The 24,940-nt window shown below is 40.8% G+C and overlaps 1 protein-coding gene across 8 annotated transcripts in view; it reads right to left on the reverse strand.

Annotated features, from left to right (window-relative positions):
• The window catches only part of FHIT (fragile histidine triad diadenosine triphosphatase), a 1,565,692-nt gene extending 1,541,650 nt beyond the window's left edge, over positions 1 to 24,042 (reverse strand). For 6 of the 8 annotated variants that reach the window (XM_058288169.2, XM_023585757.3, XM_071212128.1 and 3 more), the window contains exon 1: positions 23,881 to 24,034. The gene's annotated coding sequence lies outside the window, so the exon portion shown is untranslated. Of the gene's footprint in view, positions 1 to 23,880 lie in introns of all 8 variants that reach the window. The other 2 variants (XM_071212131.1, XM_012521179.3) reach the window with 1 other exon arrangement.
• Between the last annotated feature and the right edge of the window lie 898 nt (positions 24,043 to 24,940).

Below are 24,940 nucleotides of genomic sequence, written 5' to 3' on the forward strand. Positions count from 1 at the left end.
CAGTCAACTAAAAATTATTAAGAATCTACTTAACCACACATTGAACTATGTACTAGTGCTAGAGTGTTAAAAATAGTGCCTGACCTCCTAGACTTTATAGTCTGGAGTAAAGAACAAACATTAACATTCAAATGAGATTAATGTAATGAAGGCTGTGAAAAATGAACTACAGGGTACTAAGGGAGCTTATGATATAAGGGCTACCAAGTCTTACATGTCAGAAAAAGTTTCCCTGTGAAAGAGATGTTTAAGCTAGGGCCCAAGTATAATTAGAGTTAGCCATAAGAGATGCAGGGAAGAGTTGAGGAAGAAGAGATCCAAGCAGAAGGCCTTTCTCCTCAAAATGTTTTCTTTTGAAAACATTAAGACAACAGCCTCAAGATCAATAGAAAACATAATAGAGTAAATGAGGTCATGGAATCCACCACTGGGATTTCCATATTTTAACCTACAGCTTAAAAATTAATTAATTTTTTTAAAATTTAGAAGACATTAATGTAACCTTGTCATATCTTGCCACATAACGACAAAAGTTATTCATAACCACATCTACTTGCTGATCTAAATATTAAGGTACATCTTACTTTTAAAAATCTAATTTATCTTGACTACATGGTAAAAAGCCATGGGTTATTTTTAAAAATATGTTTTGATAGCAGTGAAACTTGCAGCAGATACAACACCAAGAGCATAAATTAACAAAAACAGTTGGTAAATGTGATTTACAAAAAAAAAAAAAAAAGTGAGAGAGAGAAATTCTACCAACTACACACCACAGAGTAGAAAGTAAGGAAAAAAATGTTTTCTAATATTTGGTTTTTAAAAATCCTGATTTGTTCTTAAAGAAATTGGTTTGGATCATCATTCATCTCTGTTAAAGCACCCAACTTTTTTCCATGGGTTCAACAAATTAGAATGGAGAAGGAAACTGGTATTATTCATGAGTATGCTTGCCCTTTCTACTAAACCCCAGAGTGTGATGTTTGGACTATTTTCTTTCCAAACTCAAAATCCATTCCCAGAATCCAAAATCAATGAAAACTGCATTAGCATAACTAAGGGCTGACTTTGGCACTTAGAAACTCAATGACTGAGAAGGGTTACTAGCATGAAGAGATTTTCTTTAACATCTTCTGTTATTAATTATCAACAATGACCTTAGCAGAAGTTCTAAATGAATACAACCTAGGACTACATTAAGGAAATATAGCATACAAACCATAAGAATGAGCAGTACCATAATATCCTATTATTTGGATCTTACTTAAATTTAGAAGGTATATTTTAAGAGGAGTATTTGCCAAATTAAAGAGTGTCTACACTAGGGCAACCAGAATGGTGATGGTTTCCAACTTCACAAAAGGAACAACTGAAGTAGCCAGGAATATTCAGCCTGGAGAAAACAAATGGCAGAAGTGATAACTGCCTTCCTATAGTTGATGTTTTATTCATTCATAAAGCTATTCCATTTTAAAGCACTTCCTCTATGCAAAGTACTATGCAAGAAACTGGGGATACAACAATGAGAAAGATAACTCCCGTCTTTATTATGTGGAAATGAAAATGGGCTTTCTCTGTGGTACGTCACAGGAGATGATATAGGAAAGTGGAGCACACATTCTTGAATCAGAGGACTAGAGGCAAAGCCTGTAGTCGGTTGAATAGTGGCCACCAAAAACACAAGTCCAAATCAAATCTCTGGAACCTGTGAATGTTACCTTATTTGGGGAAAAGGTCTTCGAATATGTAATTAAACTAAGGATCTTGAGATGAGATTATCCTCAATTATGCAGGTAGGCCCTAAATCTAATGACAAGTGAACCTGCAAGAGAAAGGCAGACGGAGATTCGAGATTGATAGAAGAGGACAAAGAGAAGTCCACGTGAAACAGAGGCAGAGATTGGAGTGATATGGCTATAAGCAATAAACACCAGGAGCCACCAGAAGCTATAAGAGAAGAGGCAGGGAAGGATTCTCCCCTAGCACTTTCTGAGGGAGCATGGCCCTACCCACATCCTGATTTTGAACTATGAGCCTCCAGAATTGTGAAAGAATACATTTCTGTTGCTCAAGTCACCAAGTTTGTGGTAATTTGTTACAATTGCCTATTTTAGTTTCCTAGGCTGCTCAAAGCAGATGCCATGAAATGGGTTGACTTAAACAATGGGAATTTATTAGCTTACAGTTTTGAGGCCAAGAAAATGTCCAAATCAAGGCATCATCAAAGCAATGATTTTTCCCAAAAGACCAGTTGCCAGCAATCCTTGGCTCCTCTGCCACATGGCAAGGCCCATAGCAGTATCTGCTGTCCTCTCTGTTCCTCTTCCAGGTTTCTTTGATTTCAGCTTCTTGCTTCCGTGGCTTTCTCTTTCTCTCTCTGTATTCATTCCATTTATAAAAGACCCATGCTGAATGAGGTGGGTCACACTTTAACTGAAGTAGCCTCATCAAAAGGTTCTACTTACAAAGGGCTTACACTCACAGGAGCGGATTAACTTTAATAACATGTTTTTTTTTTGGTATGCATACAGCTTCAAACCACCACCCAGCTCTAAGAAACTAACACAAAACCTGTGCTTCTTACTGGCTGTGTGACCTAATGCTGGTAACTCTACCCCTCTGAGAAACAGGAACCAGCATCAGGAAACTGGAGACAATAAGAGTACCTATTTTATAGGTCAGAGATAAAGAAAACATATGTCAAGTATATAGCACAGGACCTAGAATAGAGTGAGGGCTCAGTAAACATGATCTTTACCATTAAGGACCTCAGAAGTTATTGGGAAGCATTTTTACACCTTATAATGTCAATGGCAGGTAGAATAAAAGCAAATTTACACAGTAGGGATCCTCTCCTCTTTTAAACTTACATACATAAAGACCAGATAAATCATTTTTCAGAAATGAACAAGGAAGGTATGCTTTATATAGAAGGCTGAACTAAACATTCTCTAGACTTCCTTCTAGATAAGGCCAGTCATTTTCTCTGTGGTGTATCAGGTCAAGATCCTTAGAGTAACTCAGTAGGGAAAAATGAGGCACCTTGGAGAGGTTCTTCTCCTCTCTGGGCCTCACTGTCTTCAACTGCAAAATGAGGAGGATGTTCCCATCATCTCTTAGGTATTTCCAACTTAAAAATAATATGATATGGTAGAAATTACATACACCATAAAAAATTTTCTGGTCCCCCAAAATGAAAAGAATTAGACTAGATTCGGGGTTCCCAAGGACCAGTTAACAAATCAAGACCAGACCGTATCAAAGTATTTAACCAGTTCCTGACAAAAATGGGGGGGAAATTTTTAAACATGTAATTTTTTCCTCCAATGTCTTTGCTTGGCAGTATTAAAAGTTAGAATTCCTATGTCAGCCCCACCTCATCTCACATCCCAATTAAAAAACTTATAGTCTCCTAAATTCTAAAATTTGGGAACTGCTATAGCACAGAATGACCTGCTAAAGCTCTATCCAGCACTAATATTCTATAATTTTTAAAGAAATATAGGAATGGTGGGGTCTGGCCATCACAGACGTGTTGAAGATCAAAAAGTCATCTTTCCATAATCAAAAAAAAAAAAAATAGTCACTCATGAAATTATAAAGAACTAAATACATACACAAGTAAATCTGGGGAAATTTGAATAAAATGGATAGGTTACATCAATGTTAATACTCTGTGATATTATGCTATAGTTTTGCAAAATATTGCTATTGGGAGAAACTGGGCAAAGTGCACATGGGATTCTTGAAACTGCATGTGTATCAACAATTACATGAGCAAAAATTTCAATTAAAAAATACTCACTGGACTCTGAAAGTTCTTGGCTGTTTATTAATCTGGCCCGATTCAAAGCTAAATAAATGTAATCAACCATCTTTTATGCATAGCATATTAATGGTGATTATTGAGAACAATTCATTTGGCAGCTCTTTACCGAGAGTCTTTTATGTGCCAGACGCGATTCTAGGCACTGGCGTGCAATGGCAGCCCCGGCCGCTCCCTTCACAGAGAAGAAACACAGTAAGCAAACAGACAAATACTGAGGCAGAAAATAGAGAGAAAGAGTAGGTAGGTAGGATGATCAGGGAAGGCTTTGCTGAGGAGGAGACTTTTAAGCCTTTTATAAAAAACACATCTAGGTCACATAAATTTAGCCCCATGGGTCATAGGAATGGAAAAACAAATTGCCATTTGGGGACAGGCCTTCATCTCTTAAATCCACATATTCTTGACGTGGTACAAATTCTAAATAATGGAAGAAAGTACTTTGGGCTGGGACTGTGGTGTGACCTTAGGAGGAGGCTCTGCTCTTCTGCACAATCTAAAGGGGACAGAAGAAAAAGCATGGCTGACCTCTGCCTTTGCCAGAGAAGGTAATGTAGGCTGTACTTCACGTAAAATTAAATATACGATGGGCCTGGCACTTGGTGAGATTAAATTCCTTAAAAGGCTAGCAGTGATGACCTCTGCACGAGAACATGCCTCTCACATGGGATGCCTCCTTCACCCCTCTCCAGAAAAGGAAAACAAGAGAAGCACCTGGTACAGAACCCCAATTCCTACTTCATGGATATAAAATGCCCAGAATGCTATAAAATCACCACGGTCTTCAGCCATGCACAAACAGTAGTTTTGTGCGTTGGCTTCTCCACTGTCCTCTGCCAACCTATTAGAGGAAAAGCAAGACTTACAGAAGGAAGCTCCTTCAGACAGAAGCAGCACTAAAAGCACCCAGAATCAAGATGAGTGGGATACCATCCCAATAAATATTTTTGGATACCAAAAAAAAAAAAAAATCTTTAAAAGGTACACAGTACCTAACTTCCTATATGAGCCCATCCTGCCTTGGATGAGAAAAGAAGTGTTGCTCTTTACCCAAACCAGAACACAAAAGTATCTCACAATCAAGCAAGGAGAAAAGGACAAGCCAGTAGGTCTTCAAAGGGGAGAAACATCCTAGCTTTACAATTCTCTTCCTTGTTGGAAGATGCAGAATATTTCCGGTACTGTCAACTACACCCTGAGAGACAAAGTAAAAATGTGCAGCAGGGCAGGCAGTAGGATTAAGAAATTAAGATCCAGCTGCCTTCTCCTATTAGTGGTGTAGCTGCAGGGCCAGGTTATTATGGTTCACTTGGGCCCAGTTAGGCAAAAAAGACACAGGTTTCAAATTAGCCTAGACAGGAGAACAGATAAGAAAAACTACAGAATATTCACATAATAGAACATGATACAGCAGTCAGCCTGAATAAAGGTACAGAACAGCATATACTGTATGTTACTTTCTGTGTAAGAAAGGGAGGAAAATAACAATGTATACACATATTTGCCTGTGTGCATTAAAAACTGAAAAGACATAAAAGAAACTAATTAAAGTGGCTACCTAAGGGAGATGGGGGACCAGATGGAGTATGGGGACAGTAGTTGGAGCAAAACTTCACTTTATACACTGCTTCAATTTTGAAACATATGAACATACACCTACTCAAAAGAAGTTAAGCCTCTTATAATAAAGAACTAAAACAAACGTTATAATAACTCTCATCATGGGTGGTAGTATAAAACAGTACATTTGAAGAGGGCAATTTGGTGGTTTATATTAAGGGCCTTAAAACTGATCATATCCCTGGGACCAGTGAGTCTACTTCTGAAATGAATTACCTAAGAAAATAGCGACAGATTTTTACACACAGAGATATACATACAAAAAATCTTCACTGAAGAATTACTTGCGCCAGTTAAAATTTTCAAAAAATGTCCCTATAAAATAATAGAACACTAGTGAAATAAATTATGGACTATCCAAACAATTGAGTAATACGCAACTATTTAAAATTATGCTGTAAAATATATACTATAGAAGAATACTCAAAGAAAAATATTTATAGTGTATTTTTTAAATCATTCATTAATGTTTCGGTAAATTTTCAAAGCCTATCTACAAGGTACGAGGCTCTGAGCCAGATGCTGATTAAAAAGGTAGTACATATATGGATAATCGTACATTTTGTGAATTTATAACTAGACTAGAAAGATAAACATCAAAATGAGAACAGTGTTACCTCTGGGTGGTGAGGTTATGATGAAATATATTTTCTTCTAGTCATATTTTCTATCATGAATTTATATTACTTTGTCAAAAAGAAAAAAAATAGTTGTACTTTTTTTAACAGGCCAACAACTCTTAGGGTCAAGAAGGTATCTCATTCGTTTCTATTCCCTCACCCATCCCTGAATCCCTGAATACAAACATGATGCCTGCATCAGCCACAGCCATCTATGACCATTACAGAAAGGCCAACAATACAGCAGACACACTTTCCTACCACCTGAACTGCTGGACTAAAGCCACAAGCATACATTTCTAGCTTTCTTGTTATATGATAGAAACAAATCTTTATTTTTCTAAGTCATCACAAATCAAGTTTTCTATTGGCAGCTGAAAACACTCTGAACTTATACAATGACATATTAAATAATACATGACATATGAAGACTGATACTGGTATCTCAACATGTTTATTTTAATCAATCAGTAGAGCCTGAAAACCAACATGGTTAATCGCCACACCAGCTTTTGGATCCACGGTCACTTCTCGGAAGGTCCTGGGAAGCAGAGCTCAGAAGTGTTTACAGGTATTGTAGGTCCAAAGGAGAGCACTACCTGTCAAGAAAACCAGGTAGCTACTCCTACAACTTAGAATATGACCCAGCATTGCCTCTTCTGAGAATTTATCCTAAGAAAAGAATCATGGATGTGATTACACATATATGCAGATATTCTTTGTTAATATTTTTCAGAAAGAGGGTAGGAAAACCTAAATGTTAAAAAAATTGGAATAGGTTAAAAAATAATGGTACGGTCTAACAGTGATATACTTCGCAGTCATTAATGACGTGGGAGAATACACACAAAACATTGATGAGTGAAAAATAGGTAACAAAACTATATGTAAAATATAATCCCAATTGAGAAAACTAACAATATATGCATGCAATGAAAAAAAGATAGCAAAGGTATTCACTGAAATATTGATAATGCTATCATGAGGAGGTGGCATGGCAATGCTATTTTATTTTTGGAGCATTTCTATATTTTTAAATCTTCTAAAATAAATTTATTTTCTTACGCAGTCAGTGAGAAAACTTTTTCTAAATGTCACCTTCTCATAGAATAATCTTGGCCCTCTGACCAAGACATTGGCCTCATTGACACCAACTTTGTCTGATATCCGCCTGCAGATTCAATGGAGTTAACAAGAAACTATTTATTTTTGTGTTTTAAAAAGAGACTGATGCCAACAGCTGCTAGCTAAGCTACAGAAAAAGATAAAGAAATTTTGCGTTTCCAAGTGAATTTGCATTATACAATTGCAGCATGTTTTTTTAATTCCATAAATACAGGTTTGCTGCTGCTGGTTTGAGAAAAATATTGATGTTTCCTTATATAAGTTTATTCTACATTGAAATTCATCCCCCTACATGAAATACCAATCTTGGAAAAAATTAAAATAAAGGTTAATTTCCTATTTCATTAATAAAAAAGCAAGTCTATTTTACATCCACGTCCTGATCCATTAGATCCTCATTATACAGAAAAAGTAACTAGAAGGCAGGTCTGATCTTTCTGCCACCTGAAGACACCGGCTAGTAGAGCTCAAGCTACCTAGGAGGATTTCCTGGGTCCATATCACCACTCCACTATTTGCCAGGTGGTTGTCCTTAAGCACCTTACTTAATTTCTCTGAAACTCAAGTTTTCTCACCTATAAAACAGAGACAGTAAGAGTACCTACCTCATAGTGTTGCTCTAAGGGTGACATGAGAGAATGCACGCAAATATCTTAGTTTTGTGCCTGGCCCATAGTAATCTGATAAAAAGGAATGGTTTTAACTCATATATGGAACCAGATCATGAACCTGGAGCAGATTCCAGAAAGGCTCTAGCATACTAATTTCAGAACCCATATTCAACACAGATACTTGACTTTCAAGTTCAGATTCAATCTCATTCATTTATTATTCCTATCACTGAAAAATGAGATGTTTCCAAAAATGTTGGGGTTTTAGAACACGGGAAATATGCTTCAGCATGTGTATTAAAGAAGGTAGGTAATCCATTTGCCTTAAGCTATTCAGATCACTTACAAAAAGCACTATTATATTCAAGGCACTGTGATTAATAATAAAAAGCATAGCTAAAATAATCACTAACATTTGTTCTGTGCTTACTATGTGCCAGGAAATATTCTATGTTTTCACATATCATCTCATTTAATGCTCACATTGACCCAGTGAGATATGCTCTCTTATTATCCCCATTTTTTAAATAAGGAAACCAAAGTGAAAAGAGATATGTCAAGATACAAACACAGTAGTTATATAATAATAACAACACAGCATCATTACTAAATGTCTGCAATGTGCCAAGTACAGCACTATATGTTTTCCAAACATTATCTCTTGTGTTTATAGCAACCCTGCATTTCTCTCATTCTGTGGATAAGGAAACCGAGAGCTTACAGGAATCACCTAAGATGAGATACAGGTCTCTGGGCCCCAAGCCAACCTCAACAGGCAATTTCCCTTCTGCAGAGGGAGAAACAAGGCTCCTCAGTTGCTTGAAGCTCTCCACCCAGGTCACAGGATGTGGGAGACACATGGGACTTTAAAGATTAGCAAATCCAAGGCTCTCTCTTTATCAGACATGGAAACTAAGGTCCAGAGAGAAGAATGTACTTGAACAAGGAGTGGCAGGGCCAGAACTAAAACCCAGATCTCTTTTGGTGACATGATGTACCCCTCTCACGTTGAATCAGTCGACTCAGACACGAGCCCTCTCCCTTGGTGAAAACAGGAATGGAAAGCCTGGCAGCTTCAGAGTGGTGGTGAAAGCCCATCTTCTAGCTCTCTGCTGCCTCCTGACCCCAGGAACTGCTGCATGTACTTCTTGGCACATTCCAAGCAGCAATTTTGGGAACTGAAAAGAGGAAAGAAATAAAGAAGAGAACCTACAGTGAAGACAAGAAGCACCCCATGGCCCTTCGTGATATACTCAGAGCCTCTTTCCAGTATGATTTTCCTGAAACAGAGCTGGAGTCAGTGAAGGAGGAGAGGCAGTAAACACACGTGCGTCTCTTTTGCAGATATAAAACACAATACAAGGAGTAAACATGGCTCAAGCAGTTGAACATCTGCTTCCCGCAAGGGAGGTCCAGGGTTCAGTTCCCAGTGCCTCCTAAAAAACAAACAACAAGCAAATAAATGACAAACCCAACTCGGGAACCAATGTGGCTGAGTGGCTTCCCATATATGAGGTCCTGGCTTCAACCCCCAACCCTAATACATAAAAAAAAAACAACACAGCCAATGTCTGAATTAACAAAAGCACGTGAATTTTTTTCTGGATAAATCACATCTTTTATAGTATGTGCACCAAATGGAAAAAAAAAATTAAACTGTCTCATAGAGAAATAACAAAATATATAGAGTTTGGGGATATCACATTTAAAATGCATTCAGTATTATGCAATCCTTGAAATACAACAGTTGTTTACTCTCCTTTGATTTCTAAGCTTGCCTTTGATGACAAATATTAATATTTATCATTTTTCTAATGGTGAACTAATGAGAATCAACTGTTTGTGAGAAGGCATTTAAATATTACAGTACCACAGATGTGTTTGTTTTCTGATTTATATCTTTCCTTCTTCAACATCAACCAGCATTTAGTTTTTAGGCTAAATCCTGGGTAGTTTTTCCTCAACACTTTCAGTAAACTGTATTTAGACAGAATTGATGCCCTCTACATTTATTTGATGACAGAAATGAATATGAGATTCCACCAGTACTGTGGGAAAGGTCTGGCTAAGATTTCCAGAGTGAAAATTGGCGTGCTCGCATAACTACCAGCCAGCAGTAGTAGACAGAGTAACACTCCAGGTTTAATGATACTGATCATAGTTCATGGTTATTGAGTGTCTCCTATGTGTCAGGCACTGTCCAAGGCATGCTTTACATCAATGATTTCACTTTTTCCTCACAGCCATTTTAAGACCTACATAGTAACATGGCTGTTTTACAGAAAAGTGAGACTTAAGATGGTTGAGTATTTTGCTCAGAATTGCACAGCTGCTAAGTAGCAAAGCCAGAAGTCAGTTCCTCAGAGCCTGATAATATGCTCATCACCACACTTTCTCCCTTAGGAGTCCCTCCCTGACTCCCCAGCATTAGAAAATTCTTGTTATCTGCAAAGCATAAATGATACATCTGCATGGAGCAACAAGCCATCAGGACAACCCAGATTTTCATCTGGTCTGCTAGAAGCCACACGTTGTTCTATGCGCTGGGAAAGAACAGTGAGCAGGGCTAACAGGGTCCCTGCACGCATGGAGTGTACTTTTTTGATAGGGGAATCAGACAATATTAGCACAATAAACAAGAGAGGTTGTGGGAGAGCAAACCAGAGGTCAGAAGCTATGCAAATTCAGAAAAATGGTAAGAGGGGCTGAAGTCTTAGATTTCACTTACCCATACTTCCCCAACCACCATCCCCACCCAGCCAAGACTCAGCTAACCAGAGAAATTACTTATAGCCAGTAATGGGGGACAGTGCAGAAGTAGTGTGGTGTAGCTTCTAGGTCAGGCCCTGACACAGACTACTTCTCCTAAGCAGGGCACTAGGCCGGGAGCTGACGGAATAGCGTTCAACACAAAAGCTGTTACTCTTGCCTTCACAGACCTAACAGTCAAGAGGGAAGAGAAGAGCTGATGAAATAATTAGAGGTGAAAAAAGCTGTAAAGACGTATAAAGGGCCAAGGAAGTGAAAAGCGGCCTAACCTACAGGAGACTAGAAAGGTCACCATTCTGTCACAGATTCCATCTGTGACCCAGACCAAGTCATTTCCCCTCTTTAGAACCAGCTTTCTAAATAGGTTCTTAAAACAAACAAACAAACAAAATCTTGGCACCTCTGATCCCCACATACACGGACTGTGTTAGCTCATCTTCCTCCCGGCCTTGGTCCCCTTCATTCCATTCCTTGATATCCCTACAGCAAGGTTTTGTTCTTGGTTTTCACTGTCACATGGCAGAGATATGGGCCTGATACCCTAATGGGGACAGAAGTGGGGGAGCAGCTCTCTGAACAGAACCAGGGTAAAGGAAACAAGAATATACTGGGTGAAACACATGGAACTTGGTATCCAGAAAGTGTGTTCATGGAAGAGCCTATGGAGACAGGAGGCATTAAAGAGGCATCAGCTAGGGCTGTAGCTGATGTTCTGGCAAGAAGGAAGGAAAAGGAATACCAGAAGCAGGTGTGTGATAGAGATACAAGTCATCAGAAAGGAGGTCTTGACAGCCAAGAGCAAGGCCCCACCACAGCACTGAGATACAGTGAGAGGGCCACTGAGCAGAGAATAAAATCCAAACTCCACACTTTGTTACATGACCTGGCTCCTACCAAGTGCCCTTTCAGTCTCTGTGTTCTTATTTCAGCCCTTAGAGCATGCCAAGCTCTTCCCCGCCTGACGGCCTTTATAGAGGCTGTTCCTTCTACTTGGCATTCCACGAGCTCTTCACGAGTGGCTCTCTCTCCACCTATACTTAGGTCTTAGTTCAAATGTTACCTCCTCATGAGGGCTTCCAGGCCACTCTATCTAACTAGGTTACTCACCCCCTTTTGCTATCACAGTACCCTATACTTTTCCTTCCTATTACTTTGCATTCTAGAATTACTTATCAGTTTGTTTGTCTGATTTATTGTCCATCTCCTCCACCGGACAGTAATCTCCATGAGGACAGGGGCTATGCCTGTCTTGTTCACTGATGTATAACCACACCTAACACAGTGCCTGGCATATAACAGGCCCCAGTAAATGCTCAGTGAGCAAATAAATAGTAATAAAATGATGATTCAAACTCAAGAAAAACATAGCTGAGGCTTTGGAATGCAATCTGGGTGACAAGCTGGTAACCGTTGTCAAGACAGGTCTTGAGCACAGGGATCCATTTACAGGATTGAGGTCACATGCAGGACCCAGACAACAAGCAGTGAGGCCCATGAAAACAAGGTCAGAGCAACCTTCAGCATCAAGAAAGACAGGCTAATGGGCCTGTGCCAGGCAATTGTCCCACACTCCACCTGCCTATGTCCCTTACCTGGGAAATATTATCTGCCTCAAAACTTCCGGCCCACTCTGCACTAGACCTACTAGGGGCTGTGGACTGCACCAACAGAGCCTACCACTGAGTGTTCACAAAAAGCTAGTCAAACCCATGTAATAGAGGCTGCTTAAATAGGTCTCTCAAATCCAGTGATTACTATTCATATTAATGGGAACAGCTGATACATGCTAAGGGCTTTGTAAATACAATTTCACTTAATCCTCAAAACAACCATATTCAGTAGCTACCATTATAATCCCCATTTTAAAGATGAGGCAACTAAAGACTTAGCCAAGAAAACTGTCCAAACTCATCTAATAAGTGGTACAACTCCATGCTCTTTGATCTCCAAGTCTAAAAATAATAAAATCTAAAATATAATAAAAATGGTTAATATTTACTGAGGACTTACATATCAAAATCATTGTGCAAATATTTTATATAGATTATCCCTTTCAATTCATATTATGCCCATTTTACAGAGGAAAATAAAACTCTGCAAAGTAAAATAGCTTGCCCCCAACCTGCAACAGAGTGATAAATGTATTTGACATAAACCCTAAACAGCACAATGCATTACATTAAAACAGAATGGCAACATAGTAGAAGCCATAAATTCTAAAATCTTGCTATTGTTGTTAGAAACCGTGAAGCTTCTGACCTCACCAAGACCCCTGCATACAGTTTCACACAGTCCTCGACCCATAGGGGTTGGACCCAGCTGTTCTATCAGCACTAGGAAGCCAAATACAGCTAATTTCTCTAGGCCAGGGAAACATTGGCCTGTTGCCTTTGGAAGTTCAAGAGGCTAGGAGAAGCTCTGGCTTAGAAAGAGCTTTATCCCATGCTCAGAAGAGCCAAGTGAGGGCCTCAGCTGTAGATTTATCTGAGGCTGAGGCCATTGGTTGCTGAAGATTCCTGTCCTTGCTTTTATCCCCTAAGCCTGTAGAACCCAACAACTGGGATTTCAGACTGCAGTGGCCACCTGCTGTTTTTGTATTCCCCAGTATCACTTACCCTCTTCTGAAGGTAGCAGCACTTTCCTCTAATTAGGGTTGTTCTGTGTTCAGCCATGCATGCTATGCACAGCACAATTCCAGGGGGCACTGTTCACATATACTTTGAGATGTGAATGGTATATAGTACATGTGAATGGTGGCCCCTGAAGTGGAGCAATGTGGCAGCTCTTCTCCTCTTCCTTTGGTGAAACTCTCCCCTCCAGGAGTGGGCATATATTTCAAGTCTGGCCATTCACAGTACCCACTTCAATTGCTATAGTAATAATTCAAAGTGGTAGACATATAACCCAAGCTGGAATCCCTTCAATACTTTGTAAAAATTTGGGTCTTATGGGCAAGAAGATATATTTTAGCCCATGCAATTCAGTCTGTAAATCTTATGGGGAAAAAAAGTCTGGGATCTTTAAAGTAATATACTATATTTGATTACTAAAATGCAAATCTGAGGTACCTTAACTCCTAATGGAAATTTATTTAGCCCAATTACAGTGTCTCCTAATTTAACCTGCTTAGACTGCTTTCCTACCTGTGGTTCTCAGAACCAGAAGCAAGTTAAAATCAACTGGGGCAGGTCCCCATCCAGATGGGTCAAGTCCAGAGCGAGGCAGTGGTGCCGGCATTGGTACCTGAGTTTCAGGTGTGCTAGAATGTGACTACTCATCTCTCTAAACTGCCCCATAGTATGCCACATAGTCTATACTTCAAGGCAGACCATCCAAATTGGTAGACCAAATTCAGTGAAAATTAAACCTGCCTCTTTCATGGTGGTGTGATAATTAGCAGAGACTTAATTTTATTTACATAGAGGATGTAAAAAGAAAAAGCAGCCCCTTCCCCTCCTGCCAGCCATCTTTTTGTTGTTATACCTCTTCCATAACCTCCGTGCCTTTGTTACTATTCTCTCTCTCTTGCTTTCTCTGTCAGATCACCGCTGCTTTTCTTGTCTAGCTTAGAATTCTTGGAAGAGGTTGAACAGGAATTACCAGTGCTCCAGAATTGAGAGAAACAACATTATTCTAGTAGGTTCCAGCCCCCTCTCCACCTGTCCACAGGGCTCCAAGAATATACATAAACTCCTGCTTCTGGGCACCATCTTAAACATTTCCCAGCACAACCAAGCAGGCACTATCTTTTAGTTAATATAGAGTCTTAGGATGGAAGCGAGTTTTTGTTTTTTTTTCAAAACTGAAAATATGGGAAGAAGACTTCAAGTCTTGCAGAAAATGAACATTTTTTTCTTACCACATACCACAAACTTTGGTGATTAAATGACTGCAGACTATATTCTCCTCCAGCCTGTGCCCAACTAAAATATGCAGGCATTAAAACCTCATGAGGGAGTACTGATTTCTCAACATTATCTATGATGTTTTTTGGCTCCAAATAGCTTGAGCCCAAGAAACTGCAAAATATACTGAATTTTAATGGAAATCTGATTGTTAATAAAGAGAGGTAAATCCATAATGAGGAACACTAATAAACATATGAAAAGACTTACAGACCTTAAGTTCCAGAATACTGCCAAGGTGTACCTTTAGCAAACCTCTTAACCAGTTTCTCATTTTTTTCTTCTATTCCTTCATATTTGTTATTAGAAGAAAATCCTGGCATACACACAAAATACCTTTAAAATGTGTAATATTTTAACTGTATTAAGCCATGTAGCAAAAAACACTCTTTTTCTCACTCTTTCTCTTTTTCTCCCCATGGAGTCGAAACACTAGAAAAACAGCTACTACATTGTGAAATAACCTTCTGGTACACAGAGAAGCTCAGGAAATGCTGAAAAATGAAATTATGGTGTAAAGTAATATAAACTCATGCCAAGAAGACTCCTGGAAATTGAATATAAGGTTTAAACCATCAACAAATACAAATATAAGTATACACATATTTATGAAGAAAAAAATGAACTTTTAAAAAGGAAGGGGTCCCAAAATATTATGGATAATCCAGAAAATTAAAAGCATTTAATCAAATAGCTTAATTATTCTGCCCTGAAATGGAGAGGGCAGTAACTATTTTAAAAAGAAAGAAAAACAATCTTTATAATAAGCAGTCTCTCTGGAAGTGGGTTGTTTCAAGCAACAGAATTAGAGTATAATAATATTACTAGTAAAAACTGGTGCTGTTTTATTTGAAAAATAGCTTAAACCTTTTCAGTAATGCTACATAGCTCATCAAAACATTTAACTCAGTTTCAACAATGGCAATGGAGGGATACTGGTATGGGATACCAATGACAGGTGATATATGGCTGACAGGGAGCTGTACAGAACATATGTCCAGGGTGCATGGTAATGTTTGGATATACTCATAGTGGCAACAATTAAAAACCACAGCAGGGGGGGTTCTGGGTTCCTGGCCAGTGGTGCTCTGTTGTGGTCCCTAGGGGAGCAGCGACAGTCTCCCAGGTAAAGCGGCGGGGACCGGGAGGGAGTGAGGGTTCAACAGTGAGCCCCTGATGCTAATGACTATGCTTGTGAGCTGATAAGCCTAAAATAAGAACAAGGCCTAGAGCAACATTGTGCCTGGGAATTTCCTCCTGTCAGCCTTCATGTTACTCAAATGTGGCCAGTCTCGAAGCCAAACTCAGCATGTAAATGCAATGCCTTCCCCCCAGCGTGGGACATGACACCTGGGGATGAGCCTCCCTGGCAACGAGGGAGCACTATCAACTACCAACTGATGATGCAACTGGAAAATGACCTTATACGGAAGGTTCAATGTGGATCAGCAGAATATCCCTGTCTACATAAAATAACATGACTTTAAAATGCTGTTTGACCTAAAGTAAGGGGGAAATGGAAAAGAGAAATGAGTTTATATGGCTACGAGTTTCTAAAAAAGAGTCTGGAGGCTGGCAGAAGGATTGCCCTCATGCACAACTGAGCAGAGTCAGAGAGACAGATAAAGCAGATACAACCCCCAGATATCGGTTCCTTCGAGGGTTAAAGAGACCCATGGGAATTATGGTCATGGCCGATGGGGTTAACTACCAGGTCAGACGGCCCCTTTTTGGAACTGGTGTTTATGTGTGATGAATCTGGACTCAGATGGGATCTTCCTTCATAAGACTTTCATGCTAATGTGCTGGAGGTGCAGTTAATGTTGGGGTTTAAGATATATTTAGGGGATTTGAATCTCTGGACTGACAATGTGATAGCCAGGTCCTGAGCCTCAACAGACTCCAGCACCTACAATATGATGTATTGGACTTACCACACTCAGCTAAGATGGAGTTGAAGAAGGACAACCACCACACCATGGAGCCTAGAGTGATTACAACTGAAAGTGGGAGGATTGCATCCAACATCCATGTGGAATCTGAGCCTCCTCTTGACATAGAGGTGCAATGGACACAACCAATCCGATGTCCACATAGAAGAGGTGGCATTGGATTGGGAAAAGTGGACATGGTGGCTGATGGGTATGGGGAAAGGCAGGAAGAGATGAGAGGTGGAGGCGTCTTTGGGACATGGAGCTGCCCTGGATGGTGCTTCAGAGGCAATCACCGGACATTGTAAATCCTCACAGGGCCCACTGGATGGAATGGAGGAGAGTATGGGCCATGATGTGGACCATTGACTATGAGGTGCAGAGGTGCCCAAAGATGTACTTACCAAATCCAATGGATGTGTCATGATGATGGGAACGAGTGTTGCTGGGGGCGGGTGAGAGGTGGGGTGGCGGGGTGGGGTTGAATGGGACCTCACATATATATTTTTAATGTAATATTATTACAAAATCAATTAAAAAAAATAAAAATAAAAACGGAAAAAAAAAAAAAAAAACATTTAACTCAGTTTCTTTTGAACATGGTTTTAATGACTTTTGTTGTTGTTGTTGTTGTTTTTCGTAAGGAATGGAAAAGACTAAATACCAGAAAGGGAAACACAACCTGAAACTCAACATGAAAATCCTGACTCAGGTAAGCAGGACTAGCAATGCAAGGTGAAGGAGTGTCCTGGCGAGTTAACCTCAAAGACCTGTAGTTAGTTCCTTAAATTCAAGTGCAAAGGTGATGATAAGGTTTATTATCTCTTTGACTCTCAAAGCCTTCAAAATGCTACTTTCTAGATACTTCATTCCCCATGCAGACCTTTAACCTGTTAGATTCTACCAGATTCATTTCATGTTGTTTTTAGCAGCAGTGCTTCTCAATCCTAAATGCACTTTGGAATCTTAAAACTTAAAAAACTGAAAACATAAATCAAAGGTTCTTAAACTTTTTTCGTCCACGGACCCCTTGGCCAGTCAGGTGAAAACCACGGACCCCTTACTAAGTCCACACTATACTATGTATTCCACGGACCCCTTACTAAGTCCACACTATACTATGTATTATTTAATAAATACATCATACCCACACCAACACATCCCCATAAGAATAAAGTTTTTTTAAATTTCAATTCAAGCTCACAGACCCCTTGTTAAAGAACCCCTGACTTAAATTTCAAATCCTTAAAAAAAATTTTTTAAACACCTGCTCCCAAATCCCCTCTCCCACTCTGATTTAATTCATAGGTACAAAGCCCCTAGTTAATTCTAATTTGTAGCCAAAGCTGAGAATTACTGGCTATTTGGAATAACCAAACAGGTTTTATTTTTTTTAAAGCTGGCGTGCGGTCACCCCTCGGGCTGAAGTGTGGTTTGCTGGCCTGGCGAGGGGCGGCGGCCGCGGTAGGCCTATTCCAAACCGCTGCCCCCATAATAGGGTGGTTGGTCGGGCCCACCGCCACCCCTGAAGGAAGCTCGGCACGGGCGCAGAGTGCCCTCGGGTCTCCCCTTCTCAGCAGCCATGCTTCCGTGGCCGCCCCTCCTCCCAGATGGCGCCACACGATGCCTTGTGGGGCGGCATTCTTCTTCTTCTTTCTCCCTGCGTAGGCGCAGGGCAGAAAATTCCAGTCTGCCCTTTTCCCTCCCCCCCACAGCAGCAACAGCCAGGCGTGGGCGGGAAACTCCAGTCTGCCCTCTACCCCAGCAACAGCAGCCACCAATCACTAAACCCTGCCACTTCCCCCAGCAACAGCAACAGCCAATCCCTAATCACCACCCCTCCCCCGTCCAGTACCTCCCACTGACCTTTCTCCGGCAACCAATTAGAACAGGGCGTGGCTTCGACCAATCAGCCTTCCCCAGCCCCTATAAAGCTGTTGCCTCTCCCTCAATAAAGTTGGACTTGTGTGTTTACCTCGTCTCCGCGGTAGTTCTTCTGCCATGTGCCCTCCAGTCCTGAGAGCCCCCGACAAGGGCCTGGCCTCCCTTGTCCCCAGTTCGTCGCCTGCTTCTCCGGGCGACCCCCTCGTCGCCGGCTTCGCCGGGCAACCCCGTCAGCCGAACCGCGCAACCCCTGTGAGACCGACCCCTCGTCTGCTGCCGGACCAACCCCTCGTCTGCTGCCGGACTGACCCCTCGTCCCAAGCGGGACCGACCCCTCGTCCCAAGCGGGACCAACCCCTCGTCCGCAGCCAGACCCCACCTCTACCGACCGAGCAAGCCGCCGTACTGGCGGCACTATATTGAGCTAAATAAACTTTCATGAGGAGGCAAGGTGCCTCAAATTCCCATCTAAATAATTGAAGACAGCATTTTAATTAAGGATTTCAGATGTGTTCCATATAATTACAGAGGCTCTATTTCATGGCCTGAACTATATCTCTTTGCACATAATACTCAAATTTTTGCAATTTCTTGAAGAAGTTCTGGATTTCATATATGAAAGACAAATAAAAACAATAGAATTGAGAACAATCTATTCCATCTAATATGGAAAATGTGAAAAACAAAGGAACTTGGAGCAGGATGTATACAGTTTTGATTCTGATTAATATACATAAGATTTAATTAATAATGTAACAGTATAATCAAAGCTCCCATTTATTAAGGGCTTACGTGCCTGGAACTGTGTTAAGCACTTTCCATGTTTTACTTCATTGAAAACTTAAACATCCCTATGAGATAGGAATTATTATCACCATTTCACCAGTGAGGAAGTAGAGGTTCCCATAGGTTAAGATGCTTTCTCAGAGCCACACATCTAGTTAATGGCAGTGTCAAAATTAGAGTCCAGATCTTTTGCTCTACAGAGTTCATTCTCCTTACCACCATCATCTCTCACCTGGACAACTGCAAGAGTCTCCTAAGTTCTTTAATTCAAAGTGTAGTCCATGGTCCAGCACTGGCCTGTTAGAAATACTGAAATCTCTGACCCATTCCCAGACTAATGAATTAGAAATGCACTTTAAGATCAACCAGAGATTCAAATGCACATTAAAGGTTGAGAGCACCAGCCTAACTGGTCTTCCCACATTGACAGTGCCCTCTCAGAAATTCATTATCCACACTGCATCCAGAGGACCTTTTTTAAAAAACAAATCTGATCATGTCTTTATCCCATGTAAGACTACTCAATGATTTCACAATGCCCTTGGAATAAAGTCTAAAACTCTTTTAAAATACAGATAACTGTACTCTGCATAACATCGCCCATGCCTGCCTCTGCAGCCTCATGGCTCCCTCTTTTCCCCCAACCACTGATTGTTATGCCCCCAGATGCACGGGCCTTCTTTTTGCTCATCAGATCCCAACCTACCTAACTTCCTTCCTCTTTGCCTACCTTCCTTCCTTCCTTTCTTCTTCTAAGCTCTCCCCAGGCCTGAAATATACTACCAACTCCATCACCATCATCACCTCCATGTCAGCCACACACACTGCTGTAGCTCTAGTATGTAGCACAGGGCCTGGCACAGAATAAATTAGGTGGATGACTACATGTTTAGGATACTGAGGGCCTTGGCTATTTCCTTCTTCCATCCCGTCTTTGCTCTTGCTGTGCTCTTCACTCCCATTTCTCCTTCCCTGTCCTTGGATTATATCTTTTCTGTAACTCACCTTATCAGTTGAAGTTGACAGCATTAGAAGGAAGCACTGCCAAGTCCACATGGCCATTGCCAAGGGATTACTCCCCAGCTGGGTGACAACTGCTTCCCTTTGACCCTGAGGTTCAATTCCTTTCTAGAAGTAGAAAGAAGTTCCCACTGACAGAAGCAGGCTGCTTTTCCATCTGAGATTTATTATATAGATGGAACCATGTATCAGGGGGTCTCTCAGCAGGCAGTAGGAAGCCAAGAGCTTCACTATCTCCCTGCCTACACAAGAAAGCATCACTGCACTGACAAGATGGGTTATCAAAAGAGCTGTGGGCAACGTCATATTTCAAATACTATGGTCAAGCTTGCTACTCTAAGAAAAAAAGTGGCGAATCCTTTTATAAAAAAGATATCTGCCTCAAGTTTAAATCTTGAATAAATCTGAATTTTCATATATCAAGTTTATATTACTAATAACAAAAAGAAAATCTATTTGTCTATTGAATGCAAGCTTTCCAGCACCTGATAACATCCTGAAAGCTTTAAACACACTATCTTATTTAATCTTCTTCATCACTAAATGAGGTAGAAATGCTTAATTACCTCTATTTTAAAAAAGAGGAAACCAAGAGCTGAGAAACCTTGGAGGAAAGGCTCGATTCAAATCACAGGCCTCTAGTCACCACTCTGTATTGCTTCTCTGCTATTTTTTTGCTATTTGGATTGCTTTCTCATCTGAGAAGTCCCAGACATGGATATTCACAAAGAGACAGCCCCTTGGAGAAAGACCTCAAAGGCTGAGATTTTTCTCTGTAATGTAGATGTTGAAAGGAAAGTAACATGCAACATCTTATATTTCAAAGCTGCATTTCTATAATAAAAGAAAAAACTGAAATTCAAGAAAAAGATGTGGCAACAGAGCTCAGAGGCACTTATGAATGCAAATCCACAAATACTCTTTCAGTGTCTAAAAGTGGTCAGTCACTGTGCAAGATCCCACATGATCAGATTGGCAGTTGTGAAAGTGCTAGAGGAGGGAGGGGAACAGGGAGAACTTTTCCCACAGTGACTGTTTTCAGGAATGTTTATCTAATAATTTACAAAACTGTTATTTTACTATCTAATTAAATAGAAATTACCATTCATGCAGAAGAGGTGTGTGAAACATGCTTTGTTATCTGTCAATACATAACTGGAAGAGCAAATGTGTCTACTAAAAGGAGACTTTTGTGTAATTCAAACAACTCGTGTATTCATTTCTGACCTTATATTATATCAGAGAATCAGACTTTTATGCCTGTGAATTCAAACTCAATGTCAGATTTTGTTCTTCAGTGTCTGAAAGAACAAAAGAAAAAACAATGGGAGCCAAAATAAGACTAATCCTCAAAACAGAAATGGAGCATATTAAAACAGTATGTACAGATATATAAAGATGTGGACACAAAAACTTTTCCTAAAGCAGTCCATTAAACTTTTACAAGAATGAGGCTAAAACAAAGTAGAAGAAAGCATAAGCCTGAAAAGGTTACACACAGCACTGTTTGACTTTCAGAAACCTGCCTCCTTGCAGAAACGGGATGCTCTTGACCCAAGGGCATAAGATGAAGACTGTGGACAGCTTTGTTCCTTGCTCTCCTCATTTGGAAAATGAAAAAGTTAGATTAGATGATCTGTAAGATCCTTCTATCCCTAATCTATTAGGTGCTTTTCATTCACGTGGTCCTTGCACCTGAATGAGAAATGAGTATATAAGGGTGTTTGAAAAATATTTGCTGAATTAATGAAATATTACCACCTTACCAATAATAAGAGGGAAAAAAACTTTACAACAATTGGTTCTGGTCTGCACCCTTGAAAGGACAAACTAAACTGCTACACATCTGGTGCTCCTGTTCGCAGACTACTGGAGTAATGAAAATAATTCTGCACTTGGAATTGAAGAGATTTGGTCTAGTCTCATCTCTGACACAAAACAACTATGTGAACTTGGACAAGCTGCTTTACCACCCTGGGCCAGTTTCCTCATTTCTAAAAGAAAGTAATTGTAAAGCTATATATAGATAACATTTGTGAAACCTTTATTATATGACAGGTCTTATGCTCCAAGACTTTGCTTTAGATTTAAATGATTTCAAAGGTTTTTGCTGCTTTAACATTTAGCACCTAACTACAGAGGCAAAACGGTATAATGGAAAGATTCCAAAATCTGAAGAGCTGGGCTTTCTCTCAGCTCTGTAAGGAAGTCTTTGATATATATGTATGTAATATATATATATACAAATATCCTATATATAATGTAACAGAAGAGATAGATCAATTGATATCTAGAGATATACATATATACATACATATATGCATTTTATGTATGTAATTACATAAATACTAGGTTATGTGATTGCGGACAGTCATTTTCTCAAGCTGTATTTCCTCATCTACAAAATGGGAGATACAGTATTATTAAAAGAGATAATCAATGTGAACAGGTTCTGTGAATTATCAAGCGTTAGCTTCATTTCAAAACACGCACATTCTCTAATACTTGCAACATTTGAAACAGCGTTTACAACTAAGGAACGCAAAACCTCTTTACAAAAAAAAAGCGGCAGGTGGGCAAAGAGCCTGGTAGCCAGGAGCGCAGGGCCACATGGGAGTTATAGTTCCAATTCTGTAGGTTGCCCCATAGAATAGCCGGAACTGAGACTTCATCTCCCAACAGGCACCTCGCCGCACCAAAGGGCACACTGGGAGGTGGGGCTCCACCGCCCGGTAGTGAGACGGAACTCCAAGTCCCAGGTGCCTCTCCGGAACTGGCCGCAGGCCTTAAGATGGAGCCAGAGAGGGAGGGTTCAGGTACACCCAGCCTACCCCGTGCGAGTCGGGGCCGCCCTCGGGAATGGTTTGTGAAACAACCATTGGGAGTATTTCCTGCTGCTCCCCAGCATATTTTTGAGAGGCTCAAAATAATAAAAGCAGTAAATTTGCAGGTGGCAAACCGTGACAAGCCTGACCTCGTTTAGATTTCGGCCTCATCCTTGGGCAAATAAGGCAGGAGTGGTAGCTCAATTTTTCCGAGGTAAGCACCTTGAGGTTCCTAGAAGGTGAGTGGTTGGTCTAAGGTTATGCAGCTGAGGCAGATTTCAACCTAGAAAAGGAGCTGCAAATCCTGCTGAAGTTGTGTTACCCAGCCTCCTACTTTCCCACACACGGATCTAGTACCTTAAACACTGAACCATACACTATGCATAAGAAATTCATCAGGGTAATAATTAGCTTCCCCACCAAAAGAATTCGACGTTTTTCTGTTTTTAAAATACCAAATGTAAAAATATGTCCCAAAATAATGTCTTTCCTGTGCCCAGCTTTGCTGATGCCTTGGACACGTGTTCAATCCGACATTTGGAGAACCCAGCACTGGGTATTTAACACAGACTTGATATGCAGAAATTCCTGTAATTTGCCTATGAAACTGCCAAACCATCCAAACGCGGCAATGTCAACTGCACCACCAGCGCTAGGAGCTGGGGCGTTTCTGACCCCGTTAGCGTGACCCATGCCTCAGTTTCCCCACTTGCAAAATGCAGTGGGGACAGGCGAGTTAGGGCTATGGTGAATGCTCCAGAAATGTGGCACTTGGGTCCCTGCCCTGAGAAAGGAAAAGAGGAAGGCGGCGAGGGTCATCGGAACTGGCTCCCCACCTCCCGGGCAGCCGGCCTCGTCCCCGCCCACCGAGCCGCCGGGGCTTTGACCAGCAGTGCGTGAAATCCAGGCTCGCGCCCCAGAAACATTCTTCCACTAGAGCTTATACCCCACCCCCTACCTTCCGAGATCTTGACTGCTGGGAAGTGGAAAGCAGAGGGAGGGAGAGCCGACTGGGCCTGGGCCTGGGCCTGGGTCTGTGCCCACGGGGGTGGCCGCCTGAGAGACTGGGGAGCAGAGGGCAAAAACTCCCGCGTCGGGAGTGAGCGGCGGCGAACTACAACTCCCAGTCGGCCGCGCGGCCGCTTGTTTGGAAACGGGCGCGGGGACCAATACGCGCAGAGTACGCGCCTCACAGATCGGATCAGAAGCCACTTGTGAAAGCGACCCTGCCTCAGGGGCGAGAAAGGCAGTCTCTCGCAGGAGTGAAGCTGAGGTGGAAAACCCTTTAGAAAGGGATTTTTTTTTTAGAAATCGCACAATCTTTTGCTCTTTCTAAGTGGAAAAAGGAACGATTCTTTTCAAATAAAGGAAAGACTTCGTTGCATTTCTGCTACCGTAAGCGCGCTTAACTTAATGCCCCCCTCACTCCAATCCACAGGACGGTGATGCTTCCACTTCCGATCCCAACTCTGGATCTTTCTTGATTTCTTAAGCCTTCCTTTCTTTATGTTTCTCTCAGAAGACAGACTCGCAGGCCCTGATTTATCCAGTTTGTGACTACACTAGTCCTCTAGCTCCCTAACCAAATTTACATCACAACCACCCTTCCCCCTTCTGCATTTATCATTCATTACCTAGCATTGAACATAATTATTTATCTTATCTATCATCTCCTTTAACCATTAGGATACAAAATTCATGCAGATAGAGATTTTTGTTTTTGGTCACTGAAGTATTCTTAGGCCCTAGAAAACTGCCTAGCACATATTGGGCACTCAATGAATATATTTTGAATACTTAAAGGAAATCTAGAGTGAGCTTTCCCCCTTTTTAGTTTGCTAAGCTGCTCAAAGCAAATACCATGAAATTTGTTGGCTTTAACAATGGAAATTCATTAGCCTTTACAAGCTTACAGTTTTGAGGCTGAGAAAAATGTCCAGATGGAGGCATTATCAGACCAGGCTTTCTTGGCCAAGACCATCCCACCCCCTTCCACTCCCCAAATATGGCAGCATCTG

This window comes from Dasypus novemcinctus, chromosome 26 (genome assembly GCF_030445035.2).
Source record: "Dasypus novemcinctus isolate mDasNov1 chromosome 26, mDasNov1.1.hap2, whole genome shotgun sequence".
Lineage (NCBI taxonomy): Eukaryota > Metazoa > Chordata > Mammalia > Cingulata > Dasypodidae > Dasypus > Dasypus novemcinctus.